The following is a 20,658-nucleotide window of genomic DNA, read 5'->3' on the forward strand; positions in this document are numbered from 1 at the left end:
ATGCTTGTTATTAGTCCAGAACCTGAGGGTATGGCTCCACTTGCAGCTGTACAGCGCTGCTGCGGAAGCGCTCCTGCAGCAGCGCTTTGAAGTGTGAGTGTGGTCGCGGGCCAGCGCTGGAAGAGAGCTCTCCCAGCGCTGCAGGTACTCCACCTCCCCGTGGGGATTAGCTTACAGCACGGAGCTGCGCTCCCAGCACTGGGGCACTGTTTACACTGGTGCTTTACAGTGTTGTAACTTGCTGTGCTCAGCGGGGTGTTTTTTCACACCTCTGAGCGAGAAAGTTGCAGCGCTGTAAAGCGCCAGTATAACCAAGGCCTGAGTATGCCTGTGCCACAGCAGTGCTGACGAACTAAGTGCTGTTGATGCCTGCAAGAATGTGCATGAAAAGAAGTAAACTTTAAAGGCATGTACAGGATCAAGTGTGATTAACATTGAGCACCTGTGCAACACACTGTTTTTCATCAGAGAAAGCTTTACAAAGGTTAGCTAAGTTTATATGTACTAAGCAAGGTAATTCTCTTCCCTCGGCATGTGAAGTTATGCCTGGCATGCTGTTTGTCTGTCATTCGTTGTCTTCTAAGCTAAATTCTTGGAAGCTGGGGAAGGCACTTGGGGTGTGATGAAAAGAGAAGTTAATGGAGAAGAGCTTGATGCTGAAGATCAGGTGATTCCCCTTCTTCTCTCTTCTGCAGCCACGGCTTCCTGTAGTATACTCGCTTTCTGGCACAGTTCCCAGTCACAGTTCACACAGGCTAAGAGGTTATCATTCACTGCACATATTCTGTGTAGCATTGCTAGTTAACACCCTGCAACATGGTTTCCACAATGAATCACTTACACCTTTGCCTCTCCCTCCCCTCTTGCATATTCCCCACTGATCCACATTCATATTCAGGGCGTATCACATTGGGTTTGCTGTAGCTCAGATCTTAGGTAAGATGGACAGTTGCCTGAAAGCAGATTTACAGAGTGTGTGTTACCAGTGATGCCTGTGTAGCCTTCAGGAGCGGCGCCAGGGTTTTTGGTGCCCTAGGCGGGGGTCCTTCTGTGCTCCTGGTCGTTGGCGGCAATTCTGCGGCAGGGGGGGTCCTTCCGTGCTCCTGGTCTTCAGACACTTCAGCGGCGGGTCCTGGAGTGAGTGAAGGACCCGCTGCAGAATTGCTGCTGCCGACCCAGAGCGCGGAAGGATCCCCCATCGCCGAATTGCCGCCGAGGGCGGCAAAAATGCTGCCCTCCCAAATCCTAGTGCCTTAGGTCGCCTAAAGGGAAGCACCGGCCCTGGTAGGCTTAGAGACGTGCGAAGCTTTTTGCAGTGATAGCAGTAATGGTTGTTATTAGCTGTCCCATGTATCTTATTTAGCAGCCTTGAGGCTGGAGGCCAAACAGCCTCATGCTAGGAATCATGTAAATACAGAAATTTCTCTGGGTGGAAAAAGAAAGGGAATCCTTACTGAGTCCACATTTGGATTCTGAGCCTAATTTGTATTCGTTGTCTTTGTGCCCCCTGTGCACAGATGCAGACTGCTTTGCCTTTCGTGAATCTCTCACATCATGAGTTAAAAGAAAAACAAAAACAAGGAAGGAAAAGTGTGAAAAGAATCAAACTGAGTGTATAAAGAATTTTGGGATGACTGGAGTCTTCAAGTGCTAATGAAGAGTGGATGTGTTGAGAACTCATGTTCACTTTCATTAATTCAGCACTTTTTAAAAAATATATAAGGATGTCAGTGGGCGGCTAATAAGAAGGTATGTTTATCTCTATAGCCACTAAATGTGAGGCTCACACAGTGATTTGTGGTTGCTGTCTGATTCTGTAAAGTGGTAGCCAATTATTGGGGGGAGGAGGGGATGTCAGAAGCTTGAGACTATATTAAAAATAGCTAAAAGGACCATTCTGTAAACTGGTAAAGAAAGCAGTTCCTTCACTGTCGGCAGAAAATGGAAGTAGCAGCTCTCAAAGCCTGTAGACAAAATTAAAATAGGCAGGAAATGAAAAACTAACTTAATTGCTTTTCTTACATACTGACCCCCCCCTCCCCCCCAGTCTAATGCATAGGAAAGCAATCCCTCTACTTTGTTCTTGGAATGTACATGCTTGATTTGGAAAAAGTATGTGATCAAAACATAGAGCCAAATTTTGCTGTCACTTGGGTTGCACAAGTGTTGGCTTGTAGTCCTGCTTTATTTTAGACAGCCAGTTACTGTCATTAGCACCATAAAACTGCATTTTAAGAACACCGACATATGTAAAGAAGGCAAGCACAACTTTTTGCTATCTCTGCCTGTTAGTCTGTTACAACAGATCTGTCGCTTTGCAGAGTTGTGTTAGGCCCAGCAACTGCTTTTCCTGGGCATACCTGCCAACATTTGAAATCTATAAATAAGGAAGTTTGGTGAGAAAAAAATAGACACACCTTCTAACTCCATTGAAATACTTGGGCACAGGAAGCTTATTTTGGCAGGGCAGACTGGGAAAATGAAAAAATATGTTTTGCTAAAATATAGGGAATGTCTCTCCCAAATAGGAACAGTGGATGTATATACCTGGATGTAAAGCCAGTTTGCTTAAATTTATACTGCTCAGATTGCCTATGCTAAAAGAAAAAGAAGCAAGTAAACTTCATTCTCCCAAGGCAGATTTTCTGCCAGTGTTGTTACTCACTGAAGTCTGTACTGCCCTTGGAAGTTAGGTGAACCTGGTGAATCAGGATCCTGCATCTAAAAATAGAATGTTCTGCCTTCCACCTCACCCCTTGTGGGCTGATTTTTAACTTTAGCCTTTTTAAATCCTCTCTGCAGCTCCTTTGAGCTGCTAGGGTCACGTCAGTGAACTAAAAGTTCTCATCTTCTCCAGCCAAGGTCAAAAGATGTATAGGAGGTGATCTGAAAGCTACAGCAGAGAGTCACCACAGAAAGCCGTTGCCTTGGTTGGAGCAGTGGTGCTCTGTGCTGCTTAGCAGACGCTGTGGGCTCAGATGTGACCTTGAGTCTTCCTCTAATCAAGAACGTACAGCTTGATCTTCTGGGGTTAAATATTACACTCCTGCAGCAAAGCCCCTGAGAGGAGAGGAAAAGGTGCTTGGAAACCTTTGTGGAGTAACTAAGAATCTTCCCCTCATCAGGCTGGGGTTTAGAGGCGTAAACAGAAGCAGAAATTGCAGCTTTCAAGCCTTGTGGAGCAATAAGATCTGCAGAGAAGTCAGATCACAACCCTGCAGATCTCTGGACACCTCAGCTTCTCTCCAGGCTGCCACTGATGCCCAGCACTGCAGAAGCCATGAAGTGAGAATGCTGCAATGTACGTCATTTAACCCCATGCAGATTTCCACGTGGACATCCTTCTGGCTGACAGAATCATGCCAAATTGGTTGTCTGCTAGCCATCTCCAGTGTCCTGCTGCCCCAACCTACTCACCCTTTCCAGATAATTAACTTTTCCCCTCAGCTGTGAGTTGGTTGGATGGAGATTCTTCTATGGCCTTGCAATAAAGAGGGCCAGATCTCCACTTCTCGCCACCCATTTGTGAGCATGGGTCCCTTTATAGCTGTTGTCCTGCAGCTTTTCTAACATCTGTGTGCCAGGTTTTTTAAAGCATGAAGAGAATTACAAGATTACTGGGGAAAATCATGAGAGTCTGACATCTCTTTTTTCTTTTAATTAGTCCAAAGGGGAGGTGGCCTATGTTGTGCAATGTTTTAATAAAGACAAGCTGCATTTACTTCTTATCACCTTTTTTTTTTTTATCTGTGCTGCTGACTCATGCCGTGCGGTCTACTTGGATCTTCATTGCAGTCACATCACACTTTGAGTTACCTTTACATGACTCATACTTGTTTTTTCACTTGATAGTCAACAACAACCTATCCCTATCCTTCCCAAGTCTCCCCTCTCAGAAACCCCTGACTCTAGAAAATCTTAAGTTGAGTAGCTTTGGCTTCTATGAAGAGTCTGTATTGTGTGATGGGGGCTAATGAGCTTTCCAGGGCAACAATACAGGCAATGTCTTCTTCATGTTCACATCAGTTTGGTGGAAAGTATTTTTTTTTTTTGCCTTGTTGGGTTTTTCATTATTATTTTTTGAAGTGGTCATTAAAATGTCAGGGCTAAATTCTGCCCTTGGATAAAAGCATGCAGTTACTCTTGCCTTCAGTGGAAGTTATGTGCACGTAACCATGGCCCTCTGGGTCTCAGGCTTGCCTGTGTTTTGAGAAATAAGATGGGTGGTTGTTTCAGACAACTGTCAGTTTTTCCTTTCTGACTGAGGGTCCTTAGTTCTGGCATCATCACCTAAATCAAGGTACCTAGTCTACGTATTGGTTTTCAAATTAGCACGGAAGTGCTGATTTCAGTTTAAAATATAGAATTGAATGCCCTCATGTAGGGCTTGGTCCTCTCCTGATTTGGGAGTTGTGCCATTCACTTCAGGGAGACCAGGATTGGGCCCTTAGTCCAGCTTGAGTCCTGGACTCCCCTACCTTTTTTGAGGGAGAGGTGGACAGATGATGAAAAAATGTGTTGTAGCAGTATAAACATTCAGGACTCAGCACTGTGGCGCCTCCTGCTGGTTGTCTCGGGAATTAGCTCACCAGTCATCAGCACGCCCTCTGCAGGCCAGGTGTCCCACCTGTCGTTGGCCTCCATGTCCCTTCCGGACCTGGTGCCCCATTATCTGGGGTCCTGCCCCCTGGCCATACACCCCTGAGTCTGGGTCTCCTCCTCCCAGGGGAACCCCCAACCACTATCACCACTTTGCCTCAGTCTTGGCTACTGCCCACTCTCCATCTAGCCCCCATTCACTGGGGCAGACTGCAGTATAAGCCACTCATCACATGCAAAGGGTTTTGGACCTGCTGCCTCTGGCTATCCATGGGCTGCTCCTGCAACCCAGCACCTAATAGGCCTTACCAGGCCTGCAGCCTGGGGCTTTCCTAGGCCAGAGCTCCCTGGCTCCCTTGGCCTTTCCCCAGCCCTGCTGCACTCCAGATACATGGTTAAACACCCGGCGGCCAGACCCTTCTCTCTCTGAATGCAGAGAGAGACTGCCTGGGTTTCTGGCTCACAGCCTCTTATAGGGGCCAGCTGGTCCTGATTGGGGCATGACCACAGCTGAGCCTACTTCCCCCAATCAACCCAGGCTTCTTGCCCCAGCAAGAGCCCTCTCCTGGGCTGTTTTAAGCCCTACAGGGCAGCAGCGGGGTAAGGACCCCGCTACAATCAGTTAAACAGATTACTGAGTTTCCTGTCTCAGTATCTTGGGTACAATTGATAAGTAGCCCTACCGTCTTTAGCCAGATACAACTCTCATGAAAGTCGATGGACTGACTAATGTCAGATTGTCTGAATGTGGACTGCAGCATATTATTGGAAAACTATATACGGTGAACCTGTCTTGGAAAAGAAGATCAGAAATACATTTCTGAAGAGAAATTGTTAAAACAAGAAAGAAAAAAGGACAAAAGCCAGATATTATAAGACTTTTCTGGTGTTTTTCCTATATTCTTCTAGTGGAAGACATTTCTACAGCTTCCATACAGGTTTGAGGCCTTGTGGCCATGGCCTATCTGTTGAGATCGAATCAACGCCATCGCTTGGGAATTGTTATGAACCTCTGACTTGAATGCAGAGATGCATTTTTGGCCAGTTAAAATATTTATAGAATGAACAATTTCAGTTGTAATTTTTTTTGTACTTTGAAAATTGAGTGCATTTTTTGTCCAACTTGTTTAAAACATTTCTGAAGCAGAGGGAGTCAGGGAGCCCTGATCTCAGTTGGTCCATAGACACTACCGTAATAAACGTGATTAATAATTATTTGTAGATGAAATATTCTGTTGTGTCTGACAAATGCCTAGTTTTCTGTTCAATGTAAAAAAAATTACAATATTGTAAAGCCCAAATGTACAGGTTTTACCACCAGCTTTTATAGAGAAGAGAGTGTGTACTAGAGGCTAGAGCAGATGACTGGGTGTCAAGACTGCTAAAGAAAATCCTAGTTCATTGAAGTCAATTGAAGTTTTGCCATTGACTTCAGTGGAGCCAACATTTCTCCTCTAGGTTCTGTTCCTCTTGCTGCCAGTGACTTGTCATGTGATCATGGGCAAATAACACAGAGTTTGCATTATATCTGTTGAGCCACAGTCCGTGGTAGGAAGGGTGAGTGAGGAGGGGGATCTGCATGGGTGGCAGAGGTGTTGAAAGGATGCAGCATGTACTAACTCCCCTGTTTGGAGGGATAGAGATATGGCCTGACTCCGTGTCCCCTTTGGGTTGTCTAACACAGCTGCTGGAGCTGGACACCCAAAGTCCTTGCATGCAGGGAGTTCAAAGACCAGGAATGTGGCTGTTCCCTGTGCAATGAGAAGAGAGACCTCCTGGCTATGGTGTAAGTCAAGACATAATCCAGACCTGGATCTCTCTCTGACTCAGTTTCCACATACATAATATAAGTGTGTAGTAATACATTCCTCTAGAGCAGAATTGAAATTTAATTCATTAATGTTTGTGACATGCCTTGAGATCCAAGATGCATCAGTGTAAAGCAGCTGCGGTTTGAGGCTGGAAACAACCCATAACAAATTGAGACTTCCCAAAAGAATCATTGCCCAGCCCTTTTTTTTTTAAAGCAAATCTTGTACCAGGGCAGCATGGTAGATTAATCTGATGGGCTATTCCTTTTGACTTCTGCCTAAATAAATAAATAAATGTAGTTAATGTAGACAGCACACAGGGTCCTTGCCAGAAAATTTTCACAAAGCAGTGTAGCTCAGTTGCCAAATGTCACGTCTTTTATATAAGCATTCTTCAGGAAGCAAAGTTGCACAGGAAAAAGAAAACATTACAAAAACTATCAAGCAGTAAGGATCATTTTCTCCCCACAGGGGAAAGGTCTGAGCCGAGCTCGTGGTAGGATCGAGTGTATCTTTTTCTTTTTTTTTTGGTTTTGGTTTTGTTTCATTATAAAAGTCCCTCTCTCATTCCTTCTTCCTCCCTCCTCCCAAAAAGTTGTAATTGTACTGTGTTGTCTTTGAGGACTCATTTGGATTATAGAGGCACAGGATTGTGGGCCAGCCTTGTATCTGAAGATAATTGGGATGGGTTTTGGGTGGAGAGAATGCTGTTTAAGCAGTGCATGTGTTTAATATTCTAATGTGCTTAATGATGGAGGAAGATGAATGGGCTCTGTCCTGGTGCTAGGGCTTTATCCTCAGTCACAGTGCCTGGTGCCCTTTAGGGAGTGAGACAAAAGGTGGTTTTACACCGCTGCCTCGATCCTGGGGATGGCCAATTCAGACTCCAGCAAATCAGCTTCACGGCTGCCCTAAGTCATGCCAATTCACAGCTGCCCTTAGGGGCCCTTTCACTGGCTGGAGATCAAAGGAACATAGTGGGTTTGCCCATGCACCCTCCTCCCGCTGGTATGCCTTTTGTGCCAGGGCCATCAGTGGGTGATGTAGAACTGGCTGATATCTTTCTACACCAGCCAAAGAATCCCCCACACTAGAAGAATCCCCAGTTTCTCACTTAGGGCAGCATTATGGCCCCTCAACACTACCAGAGCAGCAAAAAAGCACCTTACTGTGATCTGGCCCTTTGTGTTTACAATAAAACCTCAGAGTTACAAACCCGAGTTACAAACTGACCGGTCAGCCACATATTTCATTTGGAACCGGAAGTACACAATCAGGCAGCAGCAGAGACAAAACCAAACAAACAGTACAAGTATTGTGTTACACGTTAAGTACTACTGCTACAAAAAAAAGGGAAAGCAGCATTTTTCTTCTGCATAGTAAAGTTTCAAAGCTGTATTAAAGTTGTAAACTTTTGAAAGAACAGCCATAATGTTTTGTTCAGAGTTACGATCATTTCATAGTTATAAACAACCTCCATTCCCTATGTGTTTGGAACTCTGAGGTTCTACTGTATTGTGTATGGCCCTAGCCTCTGCATGGATGTACAAGGTAGGGAGGCTCCTTCCCCTCTGATGAGTTGGTTCTGGCTCTCAGTTCTTACCCAGGAATCAACTTTTTTTTTTGTTTTTTGTTTTAAACAAGCTAAATGATAAATTTGAACCGCAGCAGCAAAATCTTGCTTATTGGCTGATATTACAAATGTCACTTGCTCCAACTTGAGCTGTAAAGTTTCCAAATGCAGCAGAAGTATTTGATTGAGGACAAGTTGTTGTTTGTTGTTGTTTTGTTTACAGAACAACATCAAGAATGAGGATAAAAGTGCCTGAAAATGCCTGTAACTTTATTTTAAATTGAGAAGCAAATCCTAACATGCCCAATAATGTGTCTCTTATTCCAAGTGTTTTACTCATAGCATTACATCTTTCATTTCTCTTTTTCCACACTAGTTTTTGAAGTTTCTTAACACGATCAGACATCTCATTTAATTAAATATTAGCATGAATAAAGTTGAAGCAATTCAAGGCAGAGCATCTTACGTCTTAAAACCAAAATTGATCAGTTCAGGTATTTGGATAGCTCAAATGTATTTCATCAGAATGAACAGTTATCTTTTGCCACTAAAGTGCTGATCTTTCTAATTTGGTATATTTCATCTCTGTAGTGTCAACAGCTTCTGACTACAAAAAACCTATTCTAAATTTAGCTTTGAGAGCTAGAAAGCATGGACTCTCCAGATTGCTGGCAGAGAATGCCAGACTAGGTTTGCAATACATGGGGGCAAATGCAACACAGTTTGAGGTGATACGTTTTCGATGAGACATTTAATTAAGATAACATCTGCCTTTCTCTGGGTACCGCCTAGGGTTGTCCTTAAAGAGAGTGTGGTCCTTTACCAAAAGCGTTTGGAGGAAAACCCTTGTGTCTTTGTAAAACCTTTAATTTCATAATCTGTTTGCCATTATTGTTGTGACTGGAACACTTAGCTTCTGCCTCCTGACTTTCTAATATGTAAAGGTTAATATGTGTAACCTTCCCAAAAACATTTCTCTTAAGATTCTACTTTGGCAATGTCTCTACTTTGGGAGGGAGTGTCTCTAATGTCATACATGTGTACATAAGAATGTTTGTGTGTCTGCATGTGTAAGCATACTTGGCTAGAAAAAAATTGCAGTACATACTGGCCAGAAGTGTGAAAAGCAACAGCGGTGCACCAAGACGTTCAGCGTCTTGATAAGTCCAGCTTCTGGGAAGTGGACAAGTTCTGAACACTTTTTTATCATGCTGTCCTGTGACCCTGCTTTGGGGCTTCATATTTGTATCAGCCTCTAGTTAGTAGGTGTTAGAAGGAGGAAGGAGGGCAGAGGTTACTCTGCTTTGGGGATTCTTTTCCTCCAAGAATAACTGCAATGCCACCTGCTGCTGCGTCTCATGTATTGCCTAGGCAACAGCACTGTGAAACTGATCAGATTTTCCAGTTTCACTGTTGTGCAGCCTTCTAAATAACAACAGTGAACCTGACCAGAGTCTCGTTAATTTCACTCTTCTGCTTTTTGCCACAGCAATGAGGAACAGCATAGCTACTGGTGCTTGCTATCTGCAGGCTCTGGATGGCATTACCTCAGTTTACATTCATATGCACGGTTCATATTTCAAAGGCTCTTTGCAACCATAAGGGCTAGAAAATTAATATTTTTAAATGAAAGATTCAGTTCTGTCTTTGTCTTAGGCTTCTATGCTCATCAGGGCAATCTTTACACTCACCACTGGCAAGCTGACATTTTTAAGCCTTGTGTATGCATGCAATATAAATCTAACTATCAGTATAAGTTTGAGTGGATCATTATCAATAATAAGGTTTGAGTGAAATTGAAGTTTATCATTAAAATAATTGTAGGGTGAGAAAACAACAGTGGAATATAATTCCCAAAGCTGCAATTTCCCATACCTAGACTGTTATATATTAGCTCATAGGAGGATTATGTGATCATCTCAGCCAATATAATGGCAGCCATCTTTGACAAATGTAACTTTAAATTACATAATGTGTACAGTTTTGTCCTTCATATTAACTTTACATTTTTGTTTTTACTCAGAACATTGCTAGGTGGCCGTTTTTTGGGGGACCCCTGTCAGGCTTTGAGTATTTTTTTAATATTTGTGCATCATTTGTATTCAGTTTTCAAGATCTTTGGGTGACAGGCAAACATAAGACAGTTCTGAAACATGACACTAATTAGGGAATGTTGCAGTACTCCCTTCCTTCCTCAAGAGATATAGGCAATATAATTCTGGAAACGAAGGTTGGGATTTCCACATGGCAATACAGAGTACTAGCAATGACTGGAAATGTTTTCCAGTGGCGCATAGACCACCATCCATTTTTTGGTGGTTATAAAAGTCAACGTAGGTGATGTCTTGAGATTTTTAATTCATTTATTTAAACAATCCACTGATGCTAATAAAAAATTTCTCTTTTCTCTCTGATAACTCAGGTTTGAAAATGTGTATTTTTTTAAAGTAGGTTGGATATTCAGTGATCAAAACATTTAAAGAGAAACAGACACATAAACATGCTCTTCTTTCCCTCCCCTCTCCTCCTCCTCCTCCCAGGCCCCCAACTTCATATTTTTTTGGTTTGTGGCATTAGAATGAATCTGGCTATATCCCGCCACATGATACAGCCCACATTTTATTACTTATTGCTCACAACATTTTCAACCTATGGTTTGAAGCAGGTGGTAGCTTGCCGTATGTGGATTTAAGTTGGTGACCAAAGTTCACATCCCTGGATATGATACCACTACAGGATTCCTCACCATAGAGCTCATCTTGACCAATTGCAATCACTCTTTTAGGAACCTGCTTTCTTCCAGAAATATGGAGACAGCTGTGGAATCTCCCCTCTTGTTCCTTCTGTAATGGCACAGTCCACCTGAAAATCTGCTTCCTTACCAGGTTTACCCACACTTTGAAAATTACTTTGTTGCTAGTATTTTACTTAGGAGGCCTGACTCAAAAGGAAAGAATCCAGAGTCTTTTATGTTAGATGTTGTGCTAATCAGCAAGGAAGGAAAACCAATTAACGGGCTAGAATACATACTTCTGTTTTATAAGTACAAGTATTGTACTGCGGCCAGCAAGTTTCTAGAAAACCATTCTAAACTGTTCTTTTGTTACATTTAGTGCTTCATTCTTATGACACATGCAATTCATGTTTTGCATAACAGTTATTTTGGACAGAATCTGTGAATTCATTGAAAATAGTTGTTATATGTGTGGTATTAATATTGAGTTGGGTTAGTTTCTAGAACACTAGGTAGTGTAGTTCCTTCTTGACTATATTCATTAAAGTGCAAGTGCTGCCTGTGTGTCAAGAGGAAAATGTACTAGGAACCCTTCTATTTGTACCAATCACAGATGTCCTGGTGACGGGCATGGTGTAAGAATCTGAATAGAATAAAATAGCATTAACCCTTACACAAGTTATTTTCCCCTCTTACTTTCAGCACTATTTTAATTTTTTTCTTTTTATTTTCTGTGTGGATTTCTTTCCTTCCTCACTGCTGTGCCCAGACCATCAATATGGACATGTTCATTCTAATCAGACTTAGAAAGGGTTCTAAATTCCCCTGCCACTCTCTGTTACAAGGCCAGTTTTTATTCCCTGTCTTTGAACCATCATCTGGTAGGCGTTTGCCATGGGTGATGTAGCCTACCATTTAGGACATCTAGCAAGCTACCTCCTACCTAAGATTCATGGCAATACTACTCAGTAATAAAGACAAATGAAAGTGCACGTTGATGTCACCCTTATTCCTGGAGCACACATCAGTTTTTTGAGAGATGAGAGACCTTGAGACTGCATTTGCATTAGGATTTTCCGGTAGTATGTGCTTAGGAAGTCCATAGCTTAGGTCTTCTGCATGGTTTTGATTCTCCCAAGAAGTCTTCATCAGTATTTTTCTCCATTTCAGGGATCTCTGTTGTACATCTTCACTTTCTGTTCCTTTACTACTGAGAGCAAAGGGTACAGTATCTCTGAATGTTTGACACTCTTTGCTTTGGTTCTTGAGTCAGTCTTATGTAAGTTTTTTTAGTAGGTTCAGGGTTGCTATTTAGAGGTGATGATGTGCTTCTGGTGTAGATATCAAGGCATGAAGTGTTAGGCTTTGATTGTGGTGGGTTTTTTTTTTTGTCCTAATTGCATTTTCTCTTGGCTGTGTGCTGCCTTTTTCTCATATAGGAGCAAGCATAAAAGCCAAGATGTTTAAAAATGGATGACTGAGGTTAAGCTCTTAAAACCATACTTAGGCACTTCACTAGAATTGTTCTGACTGTAAAAAGTACTGAGCACCTAGACAATTAATTAAAAAAAAAAAGGGGGAAATAGGACCTGCAGGTACTTAGCACCTTGAAAATCCAGCCATTTTAATTTAAGTGCTTAAATATGGATTTAAGAACCCAAATTTAGGCACCCATGTTCAAACATTATATACCATAAAATAAGGAAGTGGGAGGGGAAGGAGGTGGAAGGGGCATGGGTCATAGCTTGCAGGGGAGGAGGAAGGAAACCTGTTATTGCCCGAATGCTCAGAAATGGTGAGTCAGGTCCCCTACACAGCATAATGGGCTTTAAAATTATGGTGGTGTTTTTTTAAAAGATAACTTCCTGGGTCTTTTCTGTTTGTCTTTTTGTGGTCATAGCGTTTAGGGGTCATATTTTCAAGCTTTTCTCTGTAAGCAGAAGGACTAGGGACTTACTTTAAAAAAAATAAAACTGAGATTCACACATAATTGTTTGAATCCAGAAGCTGGGGGCTTTAAGAAAAGGACCAAATATTGTCATTGGTGTGATAAAATCCTGTGAGTTGGCAACACTGTTTATGCTAGACCACAAGAGGGTCTTTGTCATGTGCTTTGTCAGTTTGTGTAAGTTGTTCTGATCCATGGGCGCGTACATGAGATGCTGTGCTGCACCTTCTGACAGGCATGGCACAAAGCTCACAGCCCAGGAAGAGGGGAGTGCTCAGGTAGTTACAGGCTAGCTTTGTACCCTCCTTCTCCTGAGCTGCTCCAGGAGCTGGACGGGCCCTGGCTCTAAGGGGCTTGTTTAATTTATAGCCGTCTCCAACGGCTGCTGTATGGGTTACAGTACTGTCCCGATTCTCTGCAGGGCTGTGGTCCCATCCTTGACACCCCTCCACTAGTCCTGCCGCTGACATACCCCCATGCCACTGCTGTTGAGGGGGTCTCTGGAAGCTGGCTGTCTTCTGCAGTGCCCATTCCAGGGAAATACACTTCCAGGTGCGTTTAGTTCCCCTTTTCACTGCTCTGGTCTTTTTACATGGTGAAAAAAGGGCTAGAGTGGGGTTGAGCACCTCACCCATAGTAAATACAGTATAATACTTTAAATAGATTATTATCTTAATATTGCTGTACAAATATTAACTAATCCATTGTCAGTACAGTCATCACATTTATCCTGTTGTTTTCTTGAATGATTTGCAGTGGGAGTTTTTACAAGGAGCATTTTTTTTTCTTGAGAACTTTTGCAGTGTTTGAAGTGTGTTTTTTCTGTAACTCTGATATTTGTTCAATGCAGAAAAAAATCAACTTCTTGTCATGTGCACTTTGGTTTATTTAGTAGATTTCTTGTCAGATAGGAATACAAAGTTGCAGGTTTTTATGACTTTCTTTTGATATCTTATGCTTGCTGTTTTCCTGATAATTGTTGTGTACCTTTTGGGTACACTTTTGACTTGTGTGTAAACTACTGGTGTTGGAACATGCTTTCGGCTTTATGACACTACTGTGACTTCACTTCCTTATTTATTATCATGGGCAGCGTCACTGTTTGGGATCTGGTACTATATGAACTGCTAAGTTTTTGTTAGCCTTTTTTGGTTTGCTATAAATACATTCAGTGGGCTTTTCAGGAATGGGAGATGCTGCTTCCAGTAACAAATTTTACACGGCGATAATATCTGTATTATATTTTGTTTTCTACTTGTAATTACATGTTATTACTTGCTAGTAATTCCTTTAGAACTTCTGAGTTCATTTTCAACTCTCAAAACATAATTTAAGGAATAATTTGTATCCCAGCTGTTTACAAGGCTAAAATTCCATCCAAGGTTTCTGGTGTCATCACAGAACCAAGATGAAATTATAGCTTTAATTTATGGACTTTGGGGGAATACATTATTTATTACTATACATTAGAAAATTATTAATCTCTGTTTGTGGTGCAAGGCCAGCCCACTGCTAAAATCCCCAGGAAGTACTGAAATGTTACAGAACTTCTGGAGCAGTTTGCAGCTCAGAGAAGCTGCCGAAAAGGCCTTTGCTCTTCTTCAAATCCACTGGAGGTGATGAAAAGCCATGGAGTCACTTCAGGATTTCTTCTATAGCTCCAAATGGTGGTGACTCTGCAAAACTTTAAAACTTTCATGTTCTAACTGCATGCATTCCCTTATGTAAAGGCCCTCCATCTTTCTCAAAACAGTCATTTAATCTAAAACAGTAAACAAATTAACAAATGGAGTTGCATTGTCTTTTTATAGACCTTGATTCAGGAGAGCATTTATGTGCTCATGCCTAAGAGAGGTCAATGAGGCTTAAGCACATGCTTGACGCTGAATACATGCCTAAGTGCTCTGCTGAATCTGGGCTCAAATTTGGGGCTGCTCATGGAGCCCATTTGAAGGCTTGTCTTCAACCTTCACTAAAATCCTGTGTATGTGTGGCTTGCATGGGGGAATGCCTGCATGGAGACAGTTTGTGCCTATGAAAAATGGCTGAAAGCCTTTTTATAAAATCAGTTTATTCTTTCAGTTTTTTCTCTAATGGCAGTTTTGATATTCTGTGCTTTGTCAGCTCCCCCCCTTCCTCCGTGAAAGCAATGGCAGACAATCGTTTCGTGCCTTTTTTCCTGGGTTACCTGTGCAGATGTCATACCACGGCAAGCATGGAGCCCGCACAGCTAACCGTCACCGTAAGTCTCCTGGGTGCTGGCAGAGGTGGGACTGCATTGCTACACAGCAGCAGCTCATTGCCTTTTGGCAGCAGACGGTGTGTTACGACTGGTAGCCATCGTTGTCGTATTCCTGGGTGCTCTTTTAACCGACCTTGGTGAGGTCAGTCAGGGGCGCCTGGCCAGACATGGGAGTTATTCAGCCAGGTCATTCCCATCTTCTGCTGAGCACCCAGGAGGAGATGATGGATCAAAACAAGAAATAGACTCACCCGATTTGTTTTGTATTCATTTGCTTCCTCCTTCCCTCCCTCCATGAAATCAGCGGCCTGCTAAACTCAGGGTTTTGAGTTCGATCCTTGAGAGGGCCATTCAGTGTGACAGTTGTTTGTGTTTCTCCTTCATGCAAAGCCACCCCCTTTGTGGACTTTAATTCCCTGTAAGCCATGTCATCAGTTGCCCCTCCCTCCGTCAGAGCAGACAATTGTTTCACACCTTTTTTCAGCCCAGATGCCATATCAGTGGGATCATGGAGCTTGCTCAGATCACCGCGGCAGTCATGAGCACTGTAAACACCAGGCACATTATCCTGGAGTATATGCAGAACCAGAACCTGCCAAAACAAAACCAGGTGAGGAGGCGATGGCAGTGCGGTGACGAGAGTGTTGAGGACATAGACATGGACATAGACTTCTCGCAAAGTACAGGCCCCGGCAATGTGCACATCATGGTGTTAATGGGGCAGGTTCATGCTGTGAACACTGATTCTGGACCTGGGAAGCAAGCACAGACTGGTGGGACTGCATAATGTTACAGATCTGGAACGATTCCCAGTGGCTGCGAAACTTTCGCATACGTAAGGGCACTTTCATGGAACTTTGTGACTTGCTTTCCCCTGCCCTGAAGCGCCAGAATACCGAGAGGAGTGCAGCCCTCACAGTTGAGAAGTGAGTGGCGATAGCCCTGTGGAAGCTTGCAGTGCCAGACAGCTACCGGTCAGTCGGGCATCAATTTGTAGTGGGCAAATCTACTGTGGAGGCTGCTGTGATCCAAGTAGCTAACGCAATCAAAGAGCTGCTGATATCAAGGGTAGTGACTCTGGGAAATGTGCAGGTCATAGTGGATGGCTTTGCTGCAATGGAATTCCCTAACTGTAGTGGGGCGATAGACGGAACCCATATCCCTATTTTGGCACCAGAGCACCAAGGCAGTGAGTACATAAATCGCAAGGGGTACTTTTCAATGGTGCTGCAAGCACTGGTGGATCACAAGGGACATTTCACCAGCATCAACATGGGATGGCCGGAAAAGGTACATGAAGCTTGCGTCTTCAGGAACTCTGGTCTGTTTCAAAAGCTGCAGGAAGGGTCTTTCTTCCGAGACCAGAAAATAACCATTGGGGATGTTGAAATGCCTATAGTTATCTTTGGGGACCCAGCCTACTCCTTAATTCCATGGCTCATGAAGCCATACAGAGGCAGCCTGGACAGGACAGGAACTGTTCACCTATAGGCTGAGCATGTGCAGAATGGTAGTAGAATGTGCATTTGGACATTTTAAATCGCACTGGTGCAGTTTACTGACTCGGTTAGACCTCTGAGAAACCAATATTCCCATTGTTATTACAGCTTGCTGTGCGCTCCACAATATCTGTGAGAATAAGGGGGAGACATTTATGGCAGGATGGGAGGTTGAGGCAAATCGCCTGGCTGCTGATTACGTGCAGCCAGACACCAGGGCAGTTAGAAGAGTACAGGAGGGCGCAGTACGCATCAGAGAAGCTCTGAAAACCAGTATCATGACTGGTCAGGCTACGGTGTGAAAGTTCTGTTTGTTTCTCCTTGATGAACCCCCCTTTTCCCCCCCTTGGTTCGTTCTAGTTCCCTGTAAGCTACCCACCCTCCCTTCCTCCCTTCGATCACTGCTTGCAGAGGCAATAAAGTCATTGTTGCTTCACATTCATGCTTTCTTTATTAATTCGTCACACAAATAGGGGGACAGCTGCCAAGGTATCCCGGGAGAGGTGGGGGAGGAGGGAAGCACCGGTTGGGGTTGGGGAGGAGAGAAGAACAAGGTCACACTGCACGTAAGAACTTTAAAACTTATTGAAGGCCAGCCTTCTGTTGCTTGGGAAATCCCCTGGGGTGGAGTGGCTGGGTCGCTGAAGGCCCCCCCACTGCGTTCTTGGGCATCTTGGTGAGGAGGCAATGGAACTTGGGGAGGAGGGCTGTTGGTTACACAGGGGCTATAGTGGCGGTCTTTGCTCCTGCTGCCTTTCCTGCAGCTCAACTATATGCTGGAGCGTATGAGTTTGATCTTCCAGGATCCTGAGCATTGACTCCTGCCTTCTGTCAGCAAGCTGACACCACCTATCATCTTCAGCCTGCCACCCCTCCTCTTGTCCCTGTTGTGCTTTCCTGCACTCTGACATCTTCTGCCTCCATGCATTCCAGTGTGCTCTGTCAGTGTGGGAGGACAGCAGGAGCTCAGATAACATTTCATCCCGAGTGCATTTTTTTTGCCTTCTAATCTTCACTAGCCTCTGTGAAGGAGAAACATTTGTAGCTGATGGAGGAAAGGGGAGAGTGGTAGTTAAAAAGACACATTTTATAGAACAATGGGTATACTCTTTCACATTAAACCTTGCTGTTTACATTACACAGCATGTGCTTTTGTTACAAGGTCGCATTTTGCGTCTTGTATTGAGGGCCTTCCGGTTTGGTGTGAGAGGTCACTCACGCTTCACCCCTCCCCCCACTGCGTGGCTAACAGTGGGGAACATTTCTGTTAAGCCACAGCCAAACAGCCGAGCAGGAACGGGCACCTCTGAATGTCCCTTTAATAAAAGCACCCTATTTCAACCAGGTGACCATAAATGATATCACTCTCCTGAGGATAACACAGCAAGATAAAGAACAAATGTTGTTTGAATGCCAGCAAACACCGGGACCATACACTGCCATGCTTTGTTCTGCAGTAATTCCCGACTACGTGCTACTGGCCTGCCGTGGTAAAGTGTCCTACCCTGGAGGACGGAATAAGGCCGCCCTCCCCAGAAACCTTTTGCAAAGGCTTTGGGAGTACATCCAGGAGAGCTTTATGGAGATGTCCCTGGAGGATTTCCACTCCATCCCCAGACACGTTAACAGACTTTTCCAGTAGCTTTACTGGCCGCAAATGCCAGGGCAAATTAATCATTAAACACGCTTGCTTTTAAACCATGTCTAATATTTACAAAGGTACACTCACCAGAGGTCACTTCTGTGCCTTCAGGGTCCGGGAGCACACCTTGGGTGGGTTCGAGGGTTACTGGCTCCAGGTCTAGGTTGAAAAACATATCTTGGATGTTGGGGAAACCGGTTTCTCCGCTTCTTTGCTGTTGACCTAATGGTGGGTACCTTTGTAAATATTAGGACATGGATTTAATAAGCAAGCGCTGTTTTAATGATTTAATTACCTAGTGCATTGCGGCCAGTAAAGTACTGTAGGAAATGTCTTTTATCGTGTCGGGAGATTGAGTGGTGAATCCATCCAGGGAACAATAGTTTTTATTATAAATATCTCCATAAAGCGTTCTCCTGGAATGTATCTGTCCAAAGCCTTTATAAAAGTTTCTGGGATTTGAGGGCGGCCTTATTCCGTGCCTCCACGGGTATTAGACACATTTAACTGGATCGCATCCAAGCATAAAGGCCATGGCCTAGCACTCGATTAGTCGGGATAAGATTACTGCATGATACAAAGCATGCAGGTGTGTTGGTCCAGCCTGGTGTGCTGGCATTGCAAAAACATTTTGTTTGCTTTATCTTGCTGTGTTTCCCTCAGGAGAGTATATCATATTATGGTCACCTGAGTTTATGCAAATAGGGTACTTTTTAAAGAGAATTTCAGAAGGTAGACCCGTTCCTGGCTCGGCTGTTTTGGCTGATGGTCCTTAACAGAAATGGTTTCCCCACTGTTAACAACGCATGGGTGATGGTGTGAAGCGTGCAGTGACCTCTCACCATAGACCCAAGTACATGAGGCCCCCTCAATACAAGTACGCCAAAAATGCGACCTATGTAACAAAAGCAACATGTCAGTATAATGTTAAACAGCAAGGTTTAATGTGAAAGAGTAATATCCATTATTTATAAAATGTGTCTTTAACTAACTCTCACACTACCACTCCCCCTTCTACTCCATCAGCTATAAGTTTCCTTCTCTTCATCCTCAAGGGCTAGTGATAATTAGAAGTGAAAAAAAAATGCACTCGGTGAAATTGTCTATCTGGTAGATCTCCTGAGTCACTCTGTCCCTCCAGCTTTCACTAGACAGCAGGTACGACTGCAGGAATGTCTCATGGAGTGGGCAGAAGATGTCAGAAGTGCAGGAAGTATATCCAGGGCAAGTAGGAGGGGTGGCAGGTTAAGATATGATAGGTGTGTGCAGCTTGCTTGACAGGAAGGAGTAGTACAAAATGCTCAGATCTGGTGTAAGGATCACACTCTACGTCATCCAGCATATATGTTGAGTGTGCAGGAATAAGCTAATAGAGCACACACACATATAAGCCCTGTGTTAAACAAAGCCTCCTGCCCCAAGTTACACATTGACCTCTCTACTACCAAGATCTCGAAATCGCTCTTAGTGGGGGGGCCATTCAGCCGATTCCCAGCACTCCACCTCAGGGGTATTTCCCAAGCAATCAGCAAGGCCTGGCCTTAACAATTAAGTTATTTAAGTTCTTATCGTGCAGTTACCTTGTTCCTTCTCTCCTCCCCAACCCCAACACGGTGCTTCCCTCTCCCCACCTCTCCGACATACCTTTTCTAGCTGTCCCTCCTATTTTGTATTTTGTGACGACTTTATAAAAAAGATGTAAGTGATATCGCATCAATGACTTTATTGCTCGGCCAGCAGTTAGATACGATAGCGGAGGAAGGAGGCTGGTGCTTACAGGTGAACTATAACGCACTAAGGGGGGGCAATAGAGGGGGCTTCATCAAGGAGAAACAATATCAGAACTATTTCATCACCGATAGCCTGACAGTATGAATACTGTGTTTTCAGAGAACTTCTCATGTATGAGCTGACGTACTCTGCCCTCCGTTATCCTTTAACTGCCCTGGTGTCTGGCTGCACGTAATATCAGCAGCCTATGAAAGCGAGGTATGCCTCAACCCTCCCATTACTGCCATAAATGTTACTCCCATTTTATTCTCACGATATTTGTGAGCGCACACGCAAGCATGTTTAAATCAAATGGGAATATTGTTTACTCAGAGGTTTCTACGAGTCTAAGTAACATCCACCTCATGCGATGTTAATAAATGTTCCTAATGCACATGTCTACTACCAATTTCATGCACATATGGCTCAGACTCTATAGGGTGAACAGTCCTCACTGTCCAGGGTGACTCTCTGTATGGCTTCATTTGAGCCATTGGACATTAAGCAGTAGGCTGTTGTCCCCAAGATAAACTATATAGGCATTTCAACATCCCCATGGTATTTTGTCTCTCGAAGAAACCCCTCATGGCAGCTTTAAACTAGACATGTTTCAGTTCCCCTGAAGACTGTAAGCATATACTGTACCTTTTCAGGGTGCCATTCCATTGTATGATGCTGGTGAAATGTCCACTTGTTGATCCACCAAGGATGCTATTGCAAGACCATTGAAAGTACCCCCTTGCGATTTAATTGTACCACTGCCTTGGTGCTCTCGGTGCCAAAATAGGGATATGGTGGTTCCGTCTATCGCCCACATAATAACAGTTAGGGAATTCCATT

At 43.7% G+C, this 20,658-nt stretch overlaps 1 long non-coding RNA gene and 1 pseudogene across 1 annotated transcript in view; one reads left to right on the forward strand and one right to left on the reverse strand.

Annotated features, from left to right (window-relative positions):
* LOC116815747 (uncharacterized) overlaps nt 1-20,658 on the forward strand; it is a 106,038-nt gene that overhangs the window by 40,791 nt on the left and 44,589 nt on the right. The window lies entirely within an intron of this gene.
* The window catches only part of LOC142046371 (uncharacterized), a 5,812-nt pseudogene continuing 2,157 nt past the window's right edge, over nt 17,004-20,658 (reverse strand).

This window comes from Chelonoidis abingdonii, chromosome 2 (genome assembly GCF_003597395.2).
Source record: "Chelonoidis abingdonii isolate Lonesome George chromosome 2, CheloAbing_2.0, whole genome shotgun sequence".
NCBI classification, from domain to species: domain Eukaryota; kingdom Metazoa; phylum Chordata; order Testudines; family Testudinidae; genus Chelonoidis; species Chelonoidis abingdonii.